The sequence below is a fragment of the Chenopodium album genome, chromosome 1, assembly GCF_948465745.1.
Source record: "Chenopodium album chromosome 1, dcCheAlbu1.1, whole genome shotgun sequence".
Classification (NCBI taxonomy): Eukaryota; Viridiplantae; Streptophyta; class Magnoliopsida; order Caryophyllales; family Amaranthaceae; genus Chenopodium; species Chenopodium album.
In genome coordinates, this window is record NC_137834.1 from 40,241,905 (window position 1) to 40,265,730 (window position 23,826).

Consider the following 23,826-nt stretch of genomic DNA (forward strand, 5'->3'; position numbering starts at 1 on the left):
TTGCCGGATGACAAATAGGTAATGTACTTTGACGGTGTGTCCAATCAAAAAGGATGAGATGTAGGAGTGTTACTCATAAGTCCAGAGGGAGCACATACTCCAATCTTTGTCAAATTAGACTTTAAGGCTACTAATAATGCCGCGGAATGTGAAGCGTGCATTATTGGATTAGAAGCAGCAGCTAGCATAGGTGTGCAAAAATTAAGGTATATGGAGATTCTTGTTTAATTATAAATCATATACTGAAAAAATGGAAAATAAAGAACTCCACAATGATATTATACCAAGCACACCTAGAGCAACTCATTGAGCATTTTGAACATATTGATTTTAAATATCTCCCAAGGGATGATAATCAATTTGCCGATGCGCTAGCAAAATTAGCCTCAATGATCAACACTCTAGATCACTTAAATATGATGCCATTATGTGTTAATAGAAGAGAAGAACCAGCATATTGCAACACAATAGAGGAAATAAATGACATCGAAGGAGATAATCCTTGGTATGATCATATCCTCCAATATATTACCCATGGAACATATCCTGAAAATACTTCATCAAAAGACCAACGAGCCTTAACAACACTTACCGAACAATACGGTCTAGTAAATGGTCAATTATGCAAAAAAGGACCTAATAGTCAAAAGCTTATCGTGTATAGACCAACCCGAATCCACACGCCTTATGGAAGATACTCACAAAGGTGTCAGTGGACCTCACATGAATGGTAAAATGCTTGCAAAGATAATTTCACGACTAGGGTACTATTGGTCAACTATGGAACATGATTGCATACAATATGCTAAAAAATGTCCAGAGTGCCAAATGTTCGCTAATTTACAACACCTTCCACCATCCGAACTATACAACCTCACTTCCCCTTGGGGAATTGACATAATTGGTAAAATATCTCCAACAGGAGTAGGAGGGACGAGTACGTATTAGTAGTCATCGATTACTTTACCAAGTTGATTGAGGTCGCTTCTTACGTGAATATCACTTTTAAACATGTCGCAAAGTTTCTCGAACGAAACATATTTTTTTAGATATGGAGATCCACATGAACTAATCAGTGATCATGGATCTCAATTCAAAGCTGAAGTCGAGACCCTCTTAACTCGTTGTAAAATAAAACATCATCACTAATCTCCATATAGACCTCAAATGAATGGAGCTTTAGAATCGGCAAATAAAAACATAATACTCCCTCTGTCCCACTTTACTTGCAACATTTTGACTGGACACGCTTGCTGATGTACATGTTTAACCGTTAATATCTTTTATTATATATTTATATAAGTTTTAAAAATTTATATTAAGAAACTATACATTAAAATAGACCTAACAACATCTAACATGATTACATTGACTTTGAGATAATAGTTAAAAAAAGATAGCCAAAGGTAGATATGTGAATAGTCTAAAAAGTCAAACCGTTGCAAGTAATTTGGGACAGAGGGAGTAGTCATCATTAAGAAAATGTCAGAAAATTATAAAGACTGGCCGAATAAACTACACTTCACATTATGGGGTTATAGAACGTCCATACAAACATCAATAGGGGTAAGTCCATACTCCTTAGTTTTTGGAATGGACGTAGTTCAACCAGTCGAACTGTAAATACCATCCCTACGCATCGTACTCGAAAGTAAACTATCGGAAGCTGAATGGGTAAGAGCGAGGTATGAGAACTTTTATTCCTCGATGAACGACAATTAAGAGCTTTTCATCATGTACAAGTCTACAACCGGCGCATTGCGCGTCATTTGAATAAGAGGGTAAAACCCAGAAATATCAAAGAATGTGACTTTGTACTAAAGGAGGTTAGGGGTCCACCAACCGATCCAAGTGGAAAATTCTAACCTATTTTGATAGGTCCCTACCGCGTAATTGAAATCCTATTAGGAGGAGCCGTCAGATTAATGGATATTGGAGGTGATGAAATTCGCCAATTAATAAACATTGACCGACTTAAAAAATATTATATATGAAACCCAGATAAACTCGTTAATTCATTAAATAAATCATTTTTTTAGCATTCAATCGAAAGATTCTAAGTGTTATGCACTTTACCGAATAACACGGCAAAGCACATAACACTTAGGGGGGTAATTTAAAAATAATAGACCATTCTAATTGTTCAGGTTTTTTCAAACATCACGAAAAACTCTTCACACTTGGGGGGGGGGGTAATAATGCAAAAAATAAAAAATAAAAATAAAAACACTCGTAGTACAGGTGTCGCGCGCAACTGGAATAGTTGCGCGCGGATGTCACGCACAACAAATTTTGTTGTGCGCGACAGGCTCGCGCAACCTTGGCTGTTGCACGCGCTACTTGATGACGAACTACGAACCCGGATTTTTTACACTTGGAAAAAGTTGCGACTTTTACTTGCGACAAAAATAGGGTGTTTCTTGAATATAACATATACTCGAAAAATAAAAATTAAACTTTGATTTAAATTTTTTTTAACAAAGTTTGATTGATTTTTCATTTAATTTCTATTCAAGAGATTAGAGAAAAATAAAAAAATAATAATAAATAAAATTGTAAAAGAACTACGCAAAGACCTGATTTCGTATTACGAATACATAGGCAATCTTTATGATTTGGTCATATCCAAATAAAAAATATAAAGCTCATTTTTATTTCATTCAAAATCCAAAAAAGAGAGACATGAATTAGATAGTAAATGACAAAAGCAAAAAAAAAATATAGTAGTGATTACACTTTATTCAAATTAAACTAATGATAAAATTGTGTAACGCTCTAAGATTTTACTATGTCCTCGATTGTCACGGATGATGGAGGAGTAGTTTCCATCGCAGTATTTTCAGAAGCCTTTGAGCTTTCCCCTACACTCTTCTTTTTCACCCAAACATTGATCTTCAATTTAGGGATTGGGGCCTTTGCAACCTGTTTCCCTTTCCCTTTGACAATTGGAGCTTTCTTGTGAGTATTTGGTGAAGGTTATTTAATTTTCACACCTTGTTGTGCGGGTTTGGAGGGAGCTTTCCTTTTTGTATCCTTCAAATGAGCCTTAGGAGATGATAAGTCTAATTTTCTTCTCACTCCTTTGTTTTGGCCACTAGGAGGAGTAGTGGTGGCCGAATGCATCAAAGGCTTAGGTGGATTGCGAGTTGTGGCAGCTTAATGTTGAGATCGAGCTTTGTTTAATTCGCCCTTATCCGTCGCATTCATCCAAGCTTTGTAAAAGGAAGATAATACAATACTCGCGGTAGGATTTTGTACTACCCATCTAGGAAGACTTGACCAATATTCCATCCAACGAGGAATTCGTTAGGGTTTAAAGATCACATCTTTAGGGGCATCACAATCTGCAGGGGAATAATTTGTTTCATCCCATATTGTCTCATTACCCTGCAAGGAAAGATATAAGTAGTACTAGATAGGCCTACAAGCCTAATATAAGGGCAATTAAAACTTTTCCTAACCATACTACTTATGTTCCACCAAGAAATCACAAAGCATATGTTAGGAACCCCATTATAAAAAAAACGACGTCCATTCTTCTTCATTCTTATGTTTGTAGAAAAGTCGACGTCCAGGGAATGTCCTTACTCCATTAGCCTCAAGGTTTTGTGGCTGATCAACAAATCGCAAACGCTCCATGAGCCAAATCTAAAAAAAAGAGAAAAATTAGTTTGCGATATTACACAAGCAGGTGGCGCGCACATCAAAATCAGTTGCGCGCGCCAACCGCGCGCATAACAGAAGATTGCGCTGGTCATGCCAACGCAACTTCATGACTTGCGCTGAAATACGACGAAAAAAAACGTATGTGTAGTAGGAGTGGACTTCCCGTGAAACCGTTTTTGTTAGGGTCTCCTCTAAGGCGATTCAAGCATAGAACGGTTTATGCCAAAGCCAAAGGAGCGAGTGAATGACATCTCTCTATTTGCTCTACTATGGACACCATGGAATAATCTCCATACTCTTTGCATGTCCTAAGCAAACATTTAACAACAAGACAATAACATAAAGCACGAATTTTAAAGTGTTGTTTAGTCATGTTGTCACGAGGGGCGACGAAGTGTTCAATAAATTGGATCAAATTCACGCCTTCTTCAGTTCCAATGTTAGTCATATCATTGTCAGACAAACCAAAAAATCTTTGGAATATAGGTTTGGGATCCGACAAGGTAGGCGCATAAGTCAGAGGGAGTGTATTTGTAAGGAAGCCTAGCAAGGCTTCAAACTCACCAGGAAGTGGGACAATCTCGTCCCCCTTTAAACAAAAAAAGATGGTGGTTAGAGTCCCAATGGTTGACGGCGGCAGAAGAAAATCAAAATTAATCTCAAGTTGCATGTAGTTCAATAGAGGGTCTAGGTGGTAAATTTTGAAAGCTAGTTTGTCCTTGGTTGAGAGGGAAGTTACCAATTGCTTCAAACGTTGTTCAAAAGTTTTCACCATTGTTCAAATCCAAAAAAAAAGAGAGAGAATTTAGAGAGATTAATTCTTTTTAGTTTCTTATGATATTACTAAACGAATGAATGCGAGATACTCAAAAGCCTACACGAAACCACGCTTAAATAGACCCAAGAGGGGAAAAATTTCGGCAATTTTTGCTCGAAGGAAAGTTCGCCAGCAGGTGGCGCGCGCAACCAATTCACATGCTCGCGGCAACTGCGAGCAACTCCTCCTGTTGCGCGCGTCTGCTCTGTCGCAGCATCTGAGTTAGGATTAATTCCGTATTTTGGACTACATAATGACGCAATCTCACGAGATCTTAAGACAAATCATACGCTTACCTTTTACTATCCCTTGTGTCCTTTTTCTTGATGTTTTCTTATTTTTCTTATTTTCTTTTTTATTTTCCTTTACTTTTTTCTTTTTTTCTTTCCTTTTTCCTTTCTTTTTCTTATTCTACTTCCTTTATTTCTTTTTTGTTATTTTTACGAAGGGGGTAAGTCGGGAACCCTTCCCTCCCTCGGTAAATTTTTTTAAAATTTTTATATATAAATAAAATAGTAAAAAAAAATATATAAAATAAAAAATGTACACATGGAAACAAAAGAAAATAAATGACATATATATACAAAAAACGTGTCATATGTACAAAAAAATATATACATCTGTTTCCCAATAAAAAAAAATGTGTGTGTATAAAGGAGGTCAGGATGCTCGGCGACTCCCAGACGGCTGCTGCACATCCGGCAAAATTCGAACGAAGATTAATACATAAAATGTGTGATAACTTCGTTAAAAGAAAAATAAATATATAATGAACTTACCGCGACCATCCGATGATCACGGCATGACAAAGTGATGAGGGCTCTCCGATAAGCAGCTCGGAAAGCGCGCAAAGTCCTCACTATGCCGTTCACGGTCTCTCGCAGAACCTGTTCCAAAATAAAAGGACAATTAGCAAAAAATGTATATGAAAAATATATATATAAATACGTATGCATAAGGAACATACCGAATCAACTGCCTTAGGAACAAACGGTATCCCCTCCTCATCCTCCGCTGCTGGAAGGATCTCATGAATTACCGACCCAGCAACATCGGTATACATGCTCTCCGCTGTAGGAGGCACCCACCCACCTAGCTCAACCCGCTAAAAAAAACTAGTAAAAGGGTCAAGGTTCCGAAAAAATAAAAATAAATAACAAAAGAGAGTTAAAGTACTAACCAGAACAAAAGCTGGGAAAGGAGTCAGCCTGGATGCAATGAAAGTTAGATACGATGCATTTGGCAACACCAGCTGCTCCGGTGGATAACCTAGGATCGCCTGAGCTCGATCCTCGATAGACAACAAATCCAGACGTAACATCCAGATCGGAGGATCCAAAGGAACCCTGGGATCCTTAAATGCGGACTGTCAGGGAACACGCTCGCCTAAAAACTAAGCGTCTTTCCTTTAGAAGACTAGAAGTCCCTGATAAAAGGCCTAGAAACGGCAACAAATCATGCCAGACCGGACAGACTCGGGGACTCCGACGATCAAACTCCAAGGACGGAGATTGAATAATAAACACAACCACATGAAAAATCATAAGAAAGTAAATAAAAAAAATCAAAAGATGCACATGTAGTTGAAATACTCACCGACGCACGAGTCGCCGAAAGGATCCTTTGGCGAAAGTCGCCGGCTGAAGTGGCTCGTCTCTTCTTAATCGTGACCAATCGATGGACGATAGGAAAACAAGCAGCCCCAAGCATCCTGGGGGCTAAGAAAGGCAAGTACGAGTATCCCCAAGCATAAAAGAAAGCCGAAAAATGATAAGCTTAAAGGGGAAATGCAAAATTAATAATTGAAAGAAGCTTAAAGTACGTACCTCAAGGATACGACCATGCCATGTAAGGGAGATCCGAGGCACCTTAGTAGCTGCCGCGGAATCCATCACCCGAGTCGCCTTGCCCATAACTATAAGCATACAGGCATACGACACCTCCGCGCAACTCAGGTTACCTACTTGCCCCAAATCACTGAGGGGAATAAGTAACCCAATAGCGAAACGTTCTCCTCGATCACTCAAGATAGTGACAGAAAGAACGTGAGCAATGTATATCTGAGCCAGCTGCTCAGGTGTACACTGCCAATCAAGCTTATCAGCCGACAACTCGTCGGCAAGAACCGAGTACGGACAAGACTACGCGTACACGTGAGCAAAATGATATGAAAAATACAACTACCGTTTACATTCAAGCTCTGATACCAAATAATATGAATTAACCAACAAAACCCAAGAAAAAGGAAGAAGAAATCAAGTAACAACAGGTTCAAACCAATACGACAAACCTATCTCAAAATCACCAAGATAATGAATATAGGGGTTTTAATCAAAGCCAACACCAAGTAAAGCCAGGATTAAGGTGTAACCACAAATATTACAAGGTAGCAATCACAAAGAAAGCAAGATAATCACAAATATTATTTTTGAAAGATAAAGTCTCTTTGATTACAAAATCAAGCAAAGTTCAACATTAATTCGAAACCAAAAACGTCTTAAAACAACTTAAATAGTTCGCACAAGCTGACAGAAAAACGGGAAAAGGTTCGGCCGAACTCAAGGTAAGTTCGGTCGAACTTGTGGGTAGGTTTGGTCGAACTTTTGGAGTTCGACCACTCCAGCAAAGATGCTGAAATCAGGTATGAAACTACCTGGGAGGTTCGGTCAAACATGCTTCAAATCGGTCGAACTCCCCTGCTCCTCGCGACTGCCTGGACAGCTTAACTTCAAACGTTCATAACTTCTTCGTTTCTTGCTCAAATTTGGCATGTGACCTGTCGTCGGAAAGCTTTTGAACACTACTTTCACCTCCAACTTGAATCACCCAAAAATTTCTTGTAACGAAGGAGATATGGCTGAATGAAGTAGTTACATCATATATTGATAAGCTTCTTCTCTCTCATCCTCGTTCCCATTGTTTATCTTCAACCATCAATTGTAAAATAAAAGACACAAGGATTGTTTTTATTCATCTAAGTCACGTCATAACATAGAGAAGTTATCCAAAAGTAAAATGGAGCCATAAATGCCACCAATTGGAACATATAGTCGCACAACTCGTAGTTTTCAACGATGCTCCCGCATCAAATTGACCTCAATTCCTGATATGACATAAAACTCAAACCAAACCTTGGATAATGACTTCATTATTGAAAGCAATAAATCCTACTTGGCTTCACAAAACACATTCAACCGATGTGTCTACCCAGATCAAACACCAAGATGACAAACTTGAGCAAAATGAGGAGTAAAATTAAGTGAACCATTGTGTAGAGCAAGAGGAGAACAATAATATCACAATTCACATTATTGATTCTTTTACCCAAGCACCCACAACAAGCACAATACGATAACCATGGGGGTTGGCCAACACATGATGACCCAACAAGTAGTGTAGAATCACATTGAAAAAATCATTGAAGGAATATCAAACACCAAATGTGGAACCAATGCAAGATGTACCAATCAACACACCATAGAACAAAGAATTCCTTTCAAAATGTTGTCTTGCAATACTTTTACCAACATGAAAATATGGTAAACAAGAATCTAGCTCAAGATGTTCATAAGAATTCGAAGTCATCAAACAACCACTATGCTCATTAAAAGAAGCTGTCACAACATCCAACTTAAATTCTTCTTTCAATTCAAGCTCAAATATTTTCCGATATTGATTCGGTTAATTCATATCTTTCTAGGCTAATAACCTAGGCTCTTTTCATATCAAATGGTAGTTGATAAAGATTGAAACCCTTGTTTCTCTAGACTATGTGACTAGTGAATCAAGTTATTTTGCTAGATAATCTTATTTTGTGTTGATTATTTAGCTTAGATATTGATCCAAGATCATATCTTTATTTTTCTTGCACTAAAAAATTCACAAAAATTTCTCAAAAATAGATATTTGTTCTTCTTTTCATATCAAATGGTATCATGAGCCAAAGGTTATTAACCTTTTGATCCAACCATTTTTTTAAAAAAAAAAAAGAAAGCAAAACCAACGAATTTGGGTTGCTGCCTGTACATTTCCCCATTATTAACACCATTTCATTATCACCACCAACCATTATCACCACCAACCATTATCATATTAATCATCACCGCCCACTAACCTCTCATTCAAGGTCTTCTTTTGCTGCGAGAATCCACTATCAAAAACCAACCTTTCATCCAATTTCTCCATGAAATCCAAAGACCCACAAATTTCGAACCAACCCAAATAATTTTGTTCGAGCTTCGTCCTTTAGGCCGTTTCGAACACCACATTTTTGAAGCTCCACCATCAACCGCCACTACCGTTAATTTGGGTGATTAATACCCAGTCAAGCACCCAACTTGATTCGGTTTTCATCGGGCTTCATTCGGGTCTCTATCGGGCCGCATTTGGGTTTGAGGAGTGTGGCTCCATGGCTTCGGGGCTCCGTATTCGAAGGTGCGAGCGACCTAACAGGTGGAGTGGACGCTCCAAGACACTAACTAGACGCTACACTTTGGTATTATCGCCCTATATTTCAGCTTTGTTTGGGTTGAAAAATTAGATTTGTGTTGCATATTATTGTGTTATCGTTGATGAAAGTTTGCCGATTATTGAATTGATTAATTTCTTTTTCAATCTCTTTAATTGGTACAAAATTCTTGGTGATATTTTTGTGAATCTTGACTTAAATTTAAGAGCACTATTGTTGTTTGTCGAGATGTTGCAAGTTGTAGGTATGAACAATTGTGAAGTCGGATTGGATTTATTTATAGAAAGGGATGATCTTGGTTCTATTTTTGATGACCAAATTGATTTTGTTGGACCCCCGATCTTTGATGAAGAAATTGAATTCAAAGTTCCCTCTCAGTTTTTATCTTGCATATCATCTCATGTGCCATCTCTTAATGATCTTTATTACAATGTGGGAGCAAGTTTTAACAAGTGAACATATGAATTCATTTCTATGTTGGGCTTAATTAAGAATGATGATTTCATTTAAGGAGAGTGGAGAAGTACCTGCAAAACAACGGAGACTCCGGTTGTTGGAGCTCCGGCTCCCGACGATCAATCTAATGATTGAATGTTAAGCAGAAAGCGCACGTGAATATGAGAAAAATAAAGTAGAGACCTATTTTTAGGGCAGGTTCCATCTCTTTTAGGTTGGATTTGTACCTTCATCCCTGAATATCCAGTCATGGTTCCAGACCACTATGGAGTTAGTGACTTCATGGATCGTGAAGGGGTGTAACCTTCAACATGTGAACATATTACAAGTTCCTAAAACTTATTGGCGGCTCTTTTGCTCTAGCTCCCTTCCCTTTAGACGCCATCATACTTAAGTGTATGATCACAGTGGGGCTGAAGTTTTGGATGCTTGAAATATTCCCTACACTAATATTTGGTTTATTATATTACTAAAATCATATAAGTTTGAAAACCAAAAAACCAAAAAAAGAAAATCACAACAATGTCAAATGAACCCCTAGTTTTTAGTTTCTTTTGTACCCTAATTGGTGTAGAATCATGATAGGTATGTTCCTAAATTGTTTAATCATATTTGGGGAAGTAATGCAATGTATTTTAAGCACTATAAGGACCCAATTACTGCTATTATACTCACCGAGGTTGTCGTGTACTCCTACAGCCCCTAGTCATGTTATTTACTTGGTTTCTAGGCCTTTCTTCTTGATTATTAATTTGGTGACATGTTAGGAATATCCCTAAATTTAATTATCATGTATTGGGCAAGTTTTTGATTTGAATATAAGCCTAGAACTAAGCAAAGGTGCTGTGACAAGGGGTGAAACTAGGTTGTTGAAACTAATCCTCCCTTAGCCAACCTAAATAGTATAGAGGTAAGTCCAGGGTCGAACCCAAAGGAACGGTAATGTTCAAGCGCTCTCAATTATGCTCCTAAGCTAGGTCGAAGTCTAACGATAAAAAGGTGAACACTAACCAACTAACAAAATGAAGAACCTAAAAAATAAATACTAGGAACGAGGATTAACAAGTAATCATGACAATTGTAGCAACTCGGGAACAATATGCAAATCAATGGTTATGAAGACTAACAGCAAGCTCAATCAAAAGAGTCAACAAGCTATCTCCTAGAGGTCAAACTAGCGCCAACTATGAGAGACTCTAACTAGGAGCATCACTAATGTAGCTCAATCGACAATTGCAATTCCTTAATCAATGATCTGTATCATTAGAAACTACAATGCAATCTAGCATAATCCTCAAGGCCTAATCGAATTACCCACATGCAAACTTCCATTAATCACTTTAATCTCAACAATTAATCAACACAATCCCCAAATTAAGCACAACAATCAATCATACAAGTTTCACCCAATTCCTAACAAACAACTACTCTAACATCATCATCTAATAAACTAACAACTAAAGAAATCATGAATCAACAATATATGAAGAACACCTACACTAATCAACAATGAAACATCAAAATCAAACCAACAAATATGAAATCAAACAAAGCAATAAAATGAGATAGAGTTAAGAATGCTCATTGATAATAGATAAGATCTTCAATACAATTGTCACCATTGAATCTTCAATCTCTCAATCACCATTAAAATTCCTCACTTTCTCTCTCTAAAATCTAAACTAACCCTAAAACTACACAGAGAATCTCTCAACTAAGCTAAAATTATGATCAAAATCTAAATTGAAACTTGCTTCAAAATTTGGGTTCAAAAGGATATTTATAAGAGGCGAGAAACGAAGAAGAGCGAAGCCGAAACCCGCAAAGGAGCGTCCGCGCAGCAACAGTGCGCGCCCGTATAGCAGGCCCGCGCGCCCGCACAAGGTGGCTACGCGCCCGCGTAGTAGTGCAGTGCGCCCGCTCTCTTATGGGTTTCTTCGGATCTTCTCGCGGCTTCGTGCGCTCACTAAGGTCTTTGAATGAACGCACAACATGATGATGATGAATACTAAGAAAGGAAATCCCAAAAGCACTTGATTGTGGGTTCAACACCCCATCTTCATGAGAGCACGGCTTGAGAGCGCAAGAGCTAGAACTTGGAGAATCCACTTCCTTGCATCTTGAGCTTTTAAATTGCCATGAGCTTGCTCCAAAGGCATATCCCACCTTAGTAATTCACCAATATCAAGACCCGAACCTACTACAATACCTACAACCACAAAAATAGAGCAAATAAAGAAGAAAAGAGTAGAAAAACCAACAAAATGCATAAAAGCTACAAAATAAGAGAGGAAAGGTAAAACCGAGGCCAAATGCATAAAACTAAGAATTTATTAAGCATGAAAGCCATGAAAAGAAGGTGAAAACAACCTAAATGCTCATTGGGTGCCATTTATGACACCTATCAAATACCCCCAAGCTTACCTTTTGCTCGTCCTCGAGCAAAACAAAACCAAGGGAGAAATGATGAGCTTATTCAAACAAACAAAAAGAAGAGAAGAGACAAGAATATACACTAACTCACTTTCATAAGAATCACGGTCAATTTTAGCAACTAAAGACAAGCCATATAAACCCCTAGATTGCCTAGAGGACGAGTGATGCTCTCGTAAAGGTTTCCTAAGAGATTAACCTATAACTCTCGTAATAATACAAACAAGGCAAAGCATGAAAAAGAAACCAAAATACAAAAATAGCAAACAAATGTTCAGAAAGGACTTTCCAAATGTACAAGCATAAATGAATGCAAATCTTTCTAATCAAGTATGGAAGTGCACGTTCTAAGATATCTAAAGTTGATTGAAACATAGAATATGTCAAGCATAGAGAACTAAAGAAACACAATTCACTTTAATCTCACAACATTTTAGCCCATTCTCCCAATTAGCTTCAAATCTACTTTTTAGTGAGAGTCTCTATAGTTCCTCAATAAAACCGAAAAAACAAATAGATTTGAGGTTTCTCGACACCTTGATTTTGCATCCCTTTTCCTTAGGCTTTAACTCATAATGCCCTTCCTCGAAATGTGACTCAACCTCTAGGTCGAAAGGTCTTTCCCAATGGTTGTAACGTAAGGGCAAAAAGGTTAGGGGTAGGCCTAAAATTTAGAATTTGGTGGTCCACCTAGGTTATGAAGCAAAGATTAGCCAAACCTCGACACCAAAACCAAGAAGTCACCAAACAAAAACAAACTAATACCCCCAAGCTTATTCAAAACTATACTCACAAACATATAAACAAAAAGCGTAAACGCTTCTCCCCCAAGCTTAAATGAAGCATTGTGCTCAATGCTTGAAAAAAGGGGAAAAGAATCACATCAAAATATTATTGGATTTTCTCATTTTTCACCTTTTTTTTTTCTTTTTATGCATATACTTAAAGGAATTGTCCTCGCCTCTTTTATCTTTGGACGGATTTTACAACTTTGCATTTATTATGTCCTTGCCTTTTTAACTTTGAACGACTTTTTCTATCATACATTTGCCATTATTCACAAAATATACACAAAACACAACCTTGCTTACAAATAGAACCAATATACTACCTTATGTACCACAAACTCCAAAAACATGACCATTTGCTTCACAAAAACCAAACTTGGATAAAAAAGAAACAAAAGGCTCAAAGTTCTAAAGATGTGGCTTGAAAATAAGGGAAAAGGCTCAAATGGTTAGCATCCTTAAAAAAAAAAAAAAAAAGGCTCAAATGGTTAGCAAGAAGGCAAATGTAAACCCAATGAACTAAAATAAAGAAGATTAAACTAGAAAAAGAAAAATTACCACCCCGAAAAGATGCCTTTGTCCTTCCTAGTTGGTTCAGTCTTGTGTTTGAGAATTATGAGTCAAGATTCTAGATTAGGTCCGCAATAGTGAAGGATTCGCTCATGCAAGATATGGAGAAGGCTTGAAAATCATCAAACCTCACAAGGTTGTAGCAAAAACTCACTATTAGCTTCAAGTTCACTAAAAGGGAGCAATTGCAAATTTTCAAAAACAAGTAGAATCCAGCTTCAAGGTCCCTAATCCCTATAGTCCTAAACGACTACCTTGGCATACTCTATCCTAGAATCAACCAAACATACTCTCAAACCGTGCACACCGTTACCATTCAAGAAGAAAAGCATTAAACTATACAAGTCCAAAAGTATTATGTCCAAAGCAAGAACAAAACAAAGATACATTGCAAATTGACCTTGATAGAAACAAAAAAAATTTTAGAGTTTAACAAAATATAAGAACATGGAAAAGCATATACAAAGGTGCATAGAATATGTGAATCAACATCCCATCAAACATGATAGAATACCCTCCCCCAAGTTTGAATGAGACAATACACTCAAACATAAATCATAGATTCCATGGGAGGGGAAAACAAGGAGAGCAATCCAACAAACCAACGTACGTCTAACAAGTCATCATCCACTTGATAAAGAGCAAGGAAGGATATTACCGGATATTAGGTGGGTGTAAATACCCGCAAATGACCAAATTAAACCTTTTAAAGCTAATTTCCTCAATAATTGAACATTGCCTTCCATATGCTAGCAAAAACAGGAGTCAAACTTCCTTGATTCTTGATCCAAATCGAAGCACCAAAGTATATCAAGTCATGTACCTAGCAAAAGGTACACAAACATTTCCATGAGAAAAAAATCTATTCTAAAAAGAAAAGAAAACGAAAGCAATAAAACACGAGTTACTTCCCGAGAAAGTTTTGCTAAAGGTCCAAGCTTGACCGCTCTAGAAAATAATAATTCAACGCACGCAAGAGCTTCTTAAATGCACTACTAATCATTTCATACGATAAACGGTAGGCAAATGACGGGATAAGAACATGCAACAAGATTGTTTCACGCAAGTGAGAAGGGGGAATGAAAGAATGGAAAGAAAAAGAAAATGGCAAATCCTCCTCACTAACATATTTTTGGGTGGCAACATCACCATTTTCTCAACAATAGAGGAATGAGGGACATTATGATCATCATAGATAAGGGTTGGGGTCCCCAATAGGCTCTTTGAGATAGGAAGGGATAAAAATAGGGAAAGAGGGATGTGGTCAAACCTTTGAGAAAAAGGGGGATGAGAAATAGACAAAGGGGTAGCTACTCCCTCAACACAAGGTCTCACATCTCCAATGAGAGCATAAATATCAATCATAGAGTCCTCAAATGAAGATCTCTCACGATCTACATCTCCCTTAAGCTCAAAAACTCCAAGGGAATCACCCTCATCCTTCTTTTCACCACAATAAACCTCCTTTCCTTCAACTATCTCAAAACCTAAGTCCTCAAAACCGTGCATGAGTGGAGGTAGAGTCATCGTAAAATCATCTAAATCCCAATAAGCTTTCTTGATGAACTCATCCAAGAATTTATAAATCTTCATATGACTCTCACAAAACAAATGGAACATTACCTCAAAAGAGTCTATGTATTCATAGATTGAAGGCTCACAAACATACACTTGAGGCTCATCAAGATGGGAATGAGGGTCAGGATTTTCAAATTTAACTCTCTATTCATTCTCAACTCCTTCACCATCACTCATATGCTCACAAATGGGATCCTCACACTCCCTTGGTTGCTTAAAATTATCATCATCACCCTCAACACACACATTGGATAGAGATTTTTCACGAACAAGCATTAAGGATGACAATTGGCTTTCTAGCTCTTTACCTCTCTTTCTTCCCTCCTCAAGATGCTCCACACTCTTTTTCATCACCTCCAATTGACTTCTCAAAGAATTAAAAATGGACTCCTTTTTAGGCTCAAGATCATCACTAAGCTCAATATGCCTTATTTGAGTTTCCAAAGTAGCAATAAGAAATTCAAAAGGTGTAGAAGATTGAGGCTCAACAAGAAAAGAAGAAGTACAACCAAGATTGGAAGAATCAACATTGAAATCATGAGCATTTACATCATATTGGGGAGTGGGGGCACAATCAAACATATGAGATTTGTCAACTTGAGCATGCACCTCATTATCATGAACAAAAGAGGAAATAGAATTGGAAGCCTTTGTTCTAAGTTCACTAATGGGATCATGTGATACATCATGGGAAATCATGCTAGAATTAGGAGAATTAACACATTGCACATCAAAATTAGAAGTACGATTACCCATAATATAAACATCACTAGAAAACCAAACATAGAAATCCCAAGCATCATCAATTGACAATGCTCTAAATCTACCATTATGCATGCATTCAACTTCTAGTTTGTTCTTTCACAGGCCTCCCAAAGACTACAACAATGATAGTCAAGAAATCCCGCTAGTCTATATAAATTTTCACAAAAAAGGCTCATTGTTATATTGAGGAAAAGATAGACATGCCATTTTTTTTTTCACAAAACAAACAAACCAAATAAAAGAAAAGACCTATACTCAAGCAATCAAAAACACTCAAACATAGACACTGTTCCCCGACAACGGCGCCATTTTGACGAGGGGTGGAATTAGATCGTTGTAACTAATCCTCCCTCGGTCAAATTAAATTTATAAACACTTAGCCAACCTAAATACTAGTATAGAGGTAAGTCAAGGGTCGAACCCAAAGGAACGGTAATGTTCAAGCGCTCCTAATTATGCGCCTAAGCTAGGTCAAAGTCTAAGGATAAAAGGTAATCACTAACCAACTAACAAAATGAAGAACCAAACAAATAAACACTAAGAACGAGGATTAACAAGTAATCATGACAATTGTAGCAACTCGAGAACAATATGCAAATCAATGGTTGTGAAGACTAACGAAAAGCTCAATCAAAAGAGTCAACAAGCTATCTCCTAGAGGTCAAACTAGCGCCAACTATGAGAGACTCTAACTAGGAGCATCACTAATAGAGCTCAATCGATAATTGCAATTCCTAAATCAATGGTCCGTATCATTACAAACTACAATGCAATCTAGCATAATTCTCAAGGCCTAATCAAATTACACACATGCAAACTTCCATTAATCACTTTAATCTCAACAATTAATCAACACAATCCCCAAATTAAGCATAATCAATCAATCATAAAAGTTTCACCCAATTCCTAGCAAACAACTACTCTAACATCATCATCTAATCAACTAACAACTAAAGAAATCAAGAATCAACAATATATGAAGAACAACAACATTAATCAACAATGAAACATCAAAATCAAACCAACAAATATGAAATCAAACAAAGCAATAAAATGAGATAGAGTTAAGAATGCTCATTGATAATAGAGAAGATCTTCAACACAATTGTCACCATTGAATCTTCAATCTCTCAATCACCATTGAAATTCCTCACTTTCTCTATCTAAAATCTAATCCTAAACTAACCCTAGAACTAGAGAGAGAAACTCTCAACTAAGCTAAAATTATGATGAAAATCTAAAATGAAACTTGCTGCAAAATTTGGGTTCAAAAGGGTATTTATAAGAGGCGCAAAATGAAGAAGAGTGAAGCCGGAACCCGCAGAGGAGCACCCGCGCAGAATGCACGGTATTACCGCCTGTATGGCTCTCATGCAAGGAAGGCACATTCCCTGTAGATGTATTGAAGCTGTCTAGAAAGCTTGATGTAGAAGCTGACTCATACAGCTGCTGATTTCTCTTGCGGGTGATGATCTCTCGGGCGTCAAGAGTTGATTTTTTGTTTCCCACCGGCTGTTCAGTCCGGCGGGGATTGCTAGTATTCCTCAGAGGCAGAAGAATCTTAGACCAATTAATGGTCCCAGTTGCCTTCTGCTTTGGATGAGGAGTTGGCTGCCGATCTCTGACTAACTTCCCCTTTTCCAGAGCAGTCTTCTTTGCCGACTGACCCTTGCTTGGGTCAGCCCGGCTCTTGGTGATTAGATCCTTAATCTCACCCTTGAAACTACTCATGAATTTCATGATTTCGTCTCGAGTGACTGGAGCGGATCCACTTGCCGTATGGGTTTCCCCTTCCGGCTGCCTAGGGGGCCGGTTTGTGCCCGCCTGGCTGGCACTCCGCTCCAGAGTGTCTCTGGGTCGGATGCGCTTGGTTATTAGAGAGCCATCACTGGCTATATAGGTTTCAACCTGAGGATCATCATCCTCTTGGTCAGCAAAGACTTCCGGTTCGTCTACCGTACGCTCAAGAGGCGGTACAGACTCTTGAACCATCCTTGAGGTACTCTCCCCACAGACGGCGCCAAATGTTTTGGGTGTTTTTATCCCTCGGGAGAGTTACGTCACAAAGATTGGTCCGGCTGAGTTGTACCTGCAAAAACAATGGAGACTCTGGGTGGTGAAGCTCCGCCTCTGACGATCAAGTTAGTAACTTGAAAGAGAATAAAGAGTACGGAAATTTAGGTGGGGATCTGCTTGGATTCCAAGCTCAGGTGTTTCTCTGATGAGATAGAAAGTAGGTGTAATAAATGATTGAATGTGTCCCCAAAATGGGGAAATATCTCCCTATTTATAGGGTCGTTGGTAGAAGTGCCCCTATCTAGGTCACTTGACCTAGGTTTTGGTGGGATGCGCCGAATTACGGCGCTTCTTGGGATTTGGGCCCTTGAAGGCCGCCATTTCAGAAGCTTATCTGAAGGGGACACGTGTCAAGAGGCTATTGGGCCACTTGGGCCATCCTGAACTTTGACACGTGGCCTCCTCTCATTGGTCCACATGTCTAAGGTATTTTTACCCTAAACAAAAAAAAGGTAAAAATAACCTACAAACTCATCAAATGAACACTTATCAAATTCCTCAAAGCTAAACTTTTTCTCGTCCTCGAATAAACAAAAGCAAGCAAAGGAAAATGGTGAGCTTATTTAAATAATAAAAGCCAAGAGGAGATGAGAATTTACACTAACTCATTTTTGTAGGAATCACAATCAATTTCAACAACTAAAGACAAGACATTTAAACCCCCAGATCACCCTAGAGGACGTGTATGGTCTCGTGAGGGTTTCCCAAGAGGTTAACCCATAACTCTCACAAACAAAACCAACAAAGAAAAGCATGAAAACGAAATCAAAAGGAAAGGAAAGAAAAAAGGAAAAATTGCTCTCATTAATCTGAACTTTGCCTCGTCCGCTAAAAATAATCCATACTTTGGATTATTATTTATCACTCCCAACTTTAGGGGGTATTAATTTCTATTGCACCCAAATGACTTGCAACCGGTTAATCAGGTAAACATTGCTGACTTGTGATTAATTGCACACGTGTCGCAACTTGATTGGTTAAAAAAAATAAAATAAAAAAAATGAAAAAAAAATTAATACAACCACCCAATACCGCAACCCGCATCCATCTGCCAGCCATCCCCCTTCCCACTGAGCACTAGCCTCCTAAAGCAGCAGCCCCATGCCCCAATCCAACTCTCTTCTCTCGCGCACCAAAGCAGGGGAAAGGAAAGGGGCGCCCGCGATGGCAGAGGCCACTCCCGTGACGAACTCGAATTGGGGCTGATTCGAAGTTTTAATTTGCGGGTTGCTCTGTTCTAATTGCCGAACTTGAGGGCGGTTGCGGGTCATGGTGAAGTTATAGGTTGCTAATTACGGCTGCTGCGCGCGATTTTTGGTGATTTTGGTGACGGTGGCGAGGAGAAGAGGTGGTGCGGTGCCCGTAGAATTTGTTGGCTGCGATGATGATTAATAATGATAAGTGCGATGGGAAAAGGGCTTGTGGGCTGGTGTGCGTGGTGTTTGAGTGAGGGAGATGCGAATTTGGGGGTGTGAGTTGCGGGTTGGTGTATGAAAAGGGGGTTGTGGTGGCTGAGTTTTGCGTTGAAGGATATGGAGAAGGGGCAAAAACGGTGGGGGCCGGGGAAGATTGGGTGGGTTTTCAGGGGGGAATGGTGGGCGCCGTTTTCCGGCAGCGGGAGGGGTTTTTGGGGGTGGGGCGATTTTTTGGCGGGGTAGGGGTGGGGGTGGGGTGTTTATCGGGATAGGGGTGGGGGGCAAACTTTGTTTTTTATTTTTATTTTTTTTATTTACTTATTTTTTTTAATTGTTTTTTGACCTATCACGTGTTGACACGTGTCTGGTGACTTGCTATATCAGGTTAGATGACCGGTTGGGTGCAATAAAAATTAATACCCCCTAAAGTTAGGAGTGATAGATAATAATCCAAAGTAGGGATTATTTTTGGCGGACGGGACAAAGTTCAGATTAATGGGAGCAATTTTTCTAAGAAAAAATTGCTCTTAAAAGGACATTTGCAAATAAACAAGCACAAAAGGATGCAATTCTTTCTAAACAAGGGAGTGCTCATTTCAAGATATCCAAGGTTGATTGAAACATAAAATATGCTAAGCACAGAGAACTAATAAGTCTTTGAAAGGTTGTAATGTATAGTCAAAGAAGGGTAAAGGTAGATTAAAATTTGAAAATTTGTGGTATACCTTATATATATATATATATATATATATATATATATATATATATATATATATATATATATATATATATATATATATATATATATATATATATATATATACATATACACACCTAAAAATGTCTCCCCACTATTGGTCGGGTTCAGTATTTAATCCCAAAAATGCTTAAAAAGAAATCGTATTTAATTAAATTCAATTTTTGAATAGTCCATGGATCAGTCTTGATGTTTAGTCAAAGCATAGTTTTTAATTTTAGCCCAAACCTTTTTTATTATTGTTTTATTATTTCTTTTGGCCCAAACTTTTTATTTATTTTATTTACTTATTTTCTTATTTTAGCCCAAATAATTATAAATCAGAAATGGCCCGAAATTATCAATCAGCACTTAAAATGCTGAACGAAATTAGGGTTAAAAATGAATTTGGACGGAAAAACGAGCTAAAAACTCCCGCGTCACGGCATGGTTCTACTGTGTCACGGGAAATTCTCCCGTCTGACGGTGAGATTCCCCGTGACACGGGACACCTGATGTGACACGAGGGTTTCCGTGTCCTTTTCGCGTAAACCCTTGACGTGTTTTCTCCCCCGTTCACTAAATATTTACCGCGTCACACAATAGTACACCGTGTCACGGGAATGTTTCCCGTCTGATGGTGGGATTTCTCGTGTCACGGTACACTTTGCTGTGTCACGGTATACTTTTTTAGGGTTTTTTTTTATCATTTTAGGGTTCCGTGTGTTCCCTCAGCACATTTTTTCTATAAATACCCCCTCATTTCTGATGTACGGGGCATCAATTAATTCTCTATTTTTTCTCTTCTATGCTCTAGCCTAAACACTAGCCTACCCTTCTTCTTTCAAAATTCCTTCTTCAAGCACTCCAAGGAGTCCATACTTTACTCGTGGTTCTGTCCTTAAGCCAAGGCGTGAAAGGTAGAACTGTTTGAGGGTTTGACCCCAAATCAACTCTACTTAACTTAATTTAATTTAATTACTGTTTTATCATTATTTCCTTGAAGTTACTAATTTGTTTATTATTTTGTAGTTGCAAGCAAATAGAATCAAAGTAAGAATTATGTTCCTTTTATTTCTATTATTTTTCTAACAATTTTATATTGTTGGAATTATTGTTAAATTGCTTCCAATATTAATGTTTATTCTATTTATTTTATTGATCACCATATTGCATGTTAAAGGAAATATGTAATTGAAAATCACACCAAATAAGATAATTTGGACAACAGGTTTAGGTTCCTTTTTAATCTTGTTATTTAATTCAAGTGATCACAAATTATTATAGAATTATATGTTGCATTAATATTTAACTAGTTTAGCCTAATAATAGTTTGGAGCGAATTGAATCTCTGTGTGTATGCCTTTGAGATTGCAGGAATGCTTTTCACTATAAGAATCGAGTAGAGGCCAATACGGGCGAATGTGACTCCAGGACTTACTTCGTACCATCATCCTTGATCCTCCTTTCGTGGTTCCGAACCATAAGGAGTTAGTAATTTCATGGATTATGAATGGGGTGTAACCTTCACGGGTCAATTGTTGTTGCCTTCGTTGTCCCTTAATCGTGGTTGCCTTTTATGATCCGTGAACGGTTTACAAGTTCCTTAAAAACTTGTTGGCGGCTCCTACTTTCCTTGTCCCTAATCATATATGTCAATTCCCACTTCCTAAGAGTGTCAAGCATATTCACAACATGCTTTAACGTAGGCGCTTCGAGCGACGCCTACTATATATATATATATATACTAATAATAAAAACAACATATCATTAAATTTATATATAATAATTATAATGCTAAATACGTACATTACAAAATATTACTTGTTTTTTTTTCTGTATGACACCTTACTAATAAATAAAAGTTATATAATTAATTAATCGTTTAAAATACAAATTTCAACATATATATAAGCCGGAATTTCCATATCTTCACAAACTTGAACTTAATAGAATAAGAGTGGCCAACATATATGCACTATTTGTTAGATGACTAGTAACTATACTTCATCTCCATTTAGCTCGCCATGCACCTACACGTAAAATAGAATAAAATAATAGAAGTGAATCCAGAAACTCTTTAAGCAAAACAAATGTCTTAGACAATAACTAACTATTGTTATTGACATATTATATAAGACCTTATTCTATACCTTCTTTAAGACAATAATATATAATCGGTAAAGGTCCCGATGCTAGTACATGCACTTAAATGAACTGAATATGTAGTCCGAAGACAACATCATCCTAGTTTTCCAACTGTCACCCAAATCAACAATGGAACGAAACAAACAAAGTAATCAACAAACAGAAAATTGGAATCTTTACAACATTTTATCAATAAATAGCTAACTAAAGACATAATTCAGTACAAATTCCAAATCTATATAAAAAATTTACCCAAAATAATAAAAAAAAAAATTGAACAATTAAACAAAAAAACAAAAAGAAATCAAATGAAGAGAAGAAGTAAACCTATAAAAAGTTAGCAAGGGAAATTATAAATATGGTCAATGTCCAAATAAACTATAGTTTTTCCAAGATATACTTAATTTGACCAGCAATTTCAAGATCTAACTCAAGTATCATATTGATTGATAATTTAGAGATACCTAAGGCTATAAAAAGCATAAACATCAACAACAGCAACATACAACAGTAATTTGATGTCTTAACAGCAACTATTGGCTGTGTTGGGTTTCGGTGAGTTCAAAACAAAACTCACAATAATTATAACCATAAACGTAATTAACATAAACACAACACTAAGTAAATAATTATTACCTTTGCAGCGTGCTTCGCTCTCTAAAAGAGATCTTACTTGAAAGCCTTCAAGTCCCGCTCACACGGCGACCTCCTTCAAGGTCCACCAGCAACGCAAGCACCAAACCGGTCTAATTCCTAGGAGTTAGCAAGGCTCGACCAAAAAACCTGAGTAATTAGTGTTCAAAGGTTTTCACACTGTGATGCCTTTTTCAACACTTACTTAAGTGAAGAATTCCTAACTCCTTAGGTTGGTATTTATAGGCAAAGGCTCCCAAAATTCCCATCATCTTTCCATGTGGGAGATTTTGATTTTATCATTTTATTTTAAATCAAAAATAAAATAAATAAGCATGCTACTAATAAATCAATAAGTGTCAAGCTCACATGAGAGGTTAGGTGAGGACCATTTGGAAGAGGGGGGAGGGGACCTAACTTGATCCCCACTCCTCTCCCAAAAACCGCCACCTCATACCTCTCTTTCTCTTGCTAGCCGCCAAATGGAAGCCCTACTTGGGCACCAAGGCACCCCAAGTGGGATGCCATGCTGCCTCATTTGCTTGTGGCTACCAACGGCCAGCAAGCCCAGCACGAGCGTGCCGGCTGTTGCAACCGTGTGCTACTGCTTACTCCCTCGGCTAGCATTCCTCGCACCAAATGTGCGGGCTGCTGCTTGTCTTGTGCGCACATGGTCGCGACAGCCATGCTAGCTTAGGTGTGCTAGCACGCACCAGCCAGCCATAGGCTCGGCTTGGTGCGCTTGCTAGCCCCATGCCTCTAGCACTCGGATTGCTTGGGGCTTTCCGATGCTAGGGGTATTTTTGGGATTATGTTGATTTATTAATTTTTCTTGTCTTGCTTTTATTATTATCGACTCGACTTCCGACGCTTAGTTTCGACGCTCTAAGCTCGAATTTCCGACGTCTAAAAATTATTTACTCGGGTGACTTATTAATTCCTTCTGAATTAATTCGTCGCTTTGGTTCGGTAGTTGCTTGGGTATGACCCGAAGGGTTCTGTAATCCCCCGTATTTTTAAATATTTTATGAATAAAAATTTATTTTATTTATGATATTTATTTGTATTTTTCCGGAATTCAATTTCAAAAGTTTTAAATTATTAATTTGGGTCGAAAATTATTTTGGTACAAATTATTTTATGCACTTTCATTCTGCAATTTATGTCCGAACAAATACAGCTTAATCCATTGTTATTCTTTTAATTAGCCCATTAACTTTTATGAGGCCTAATATTCCTACTTACCCAACAACTCTCTCTCCTATAAATACCCCATA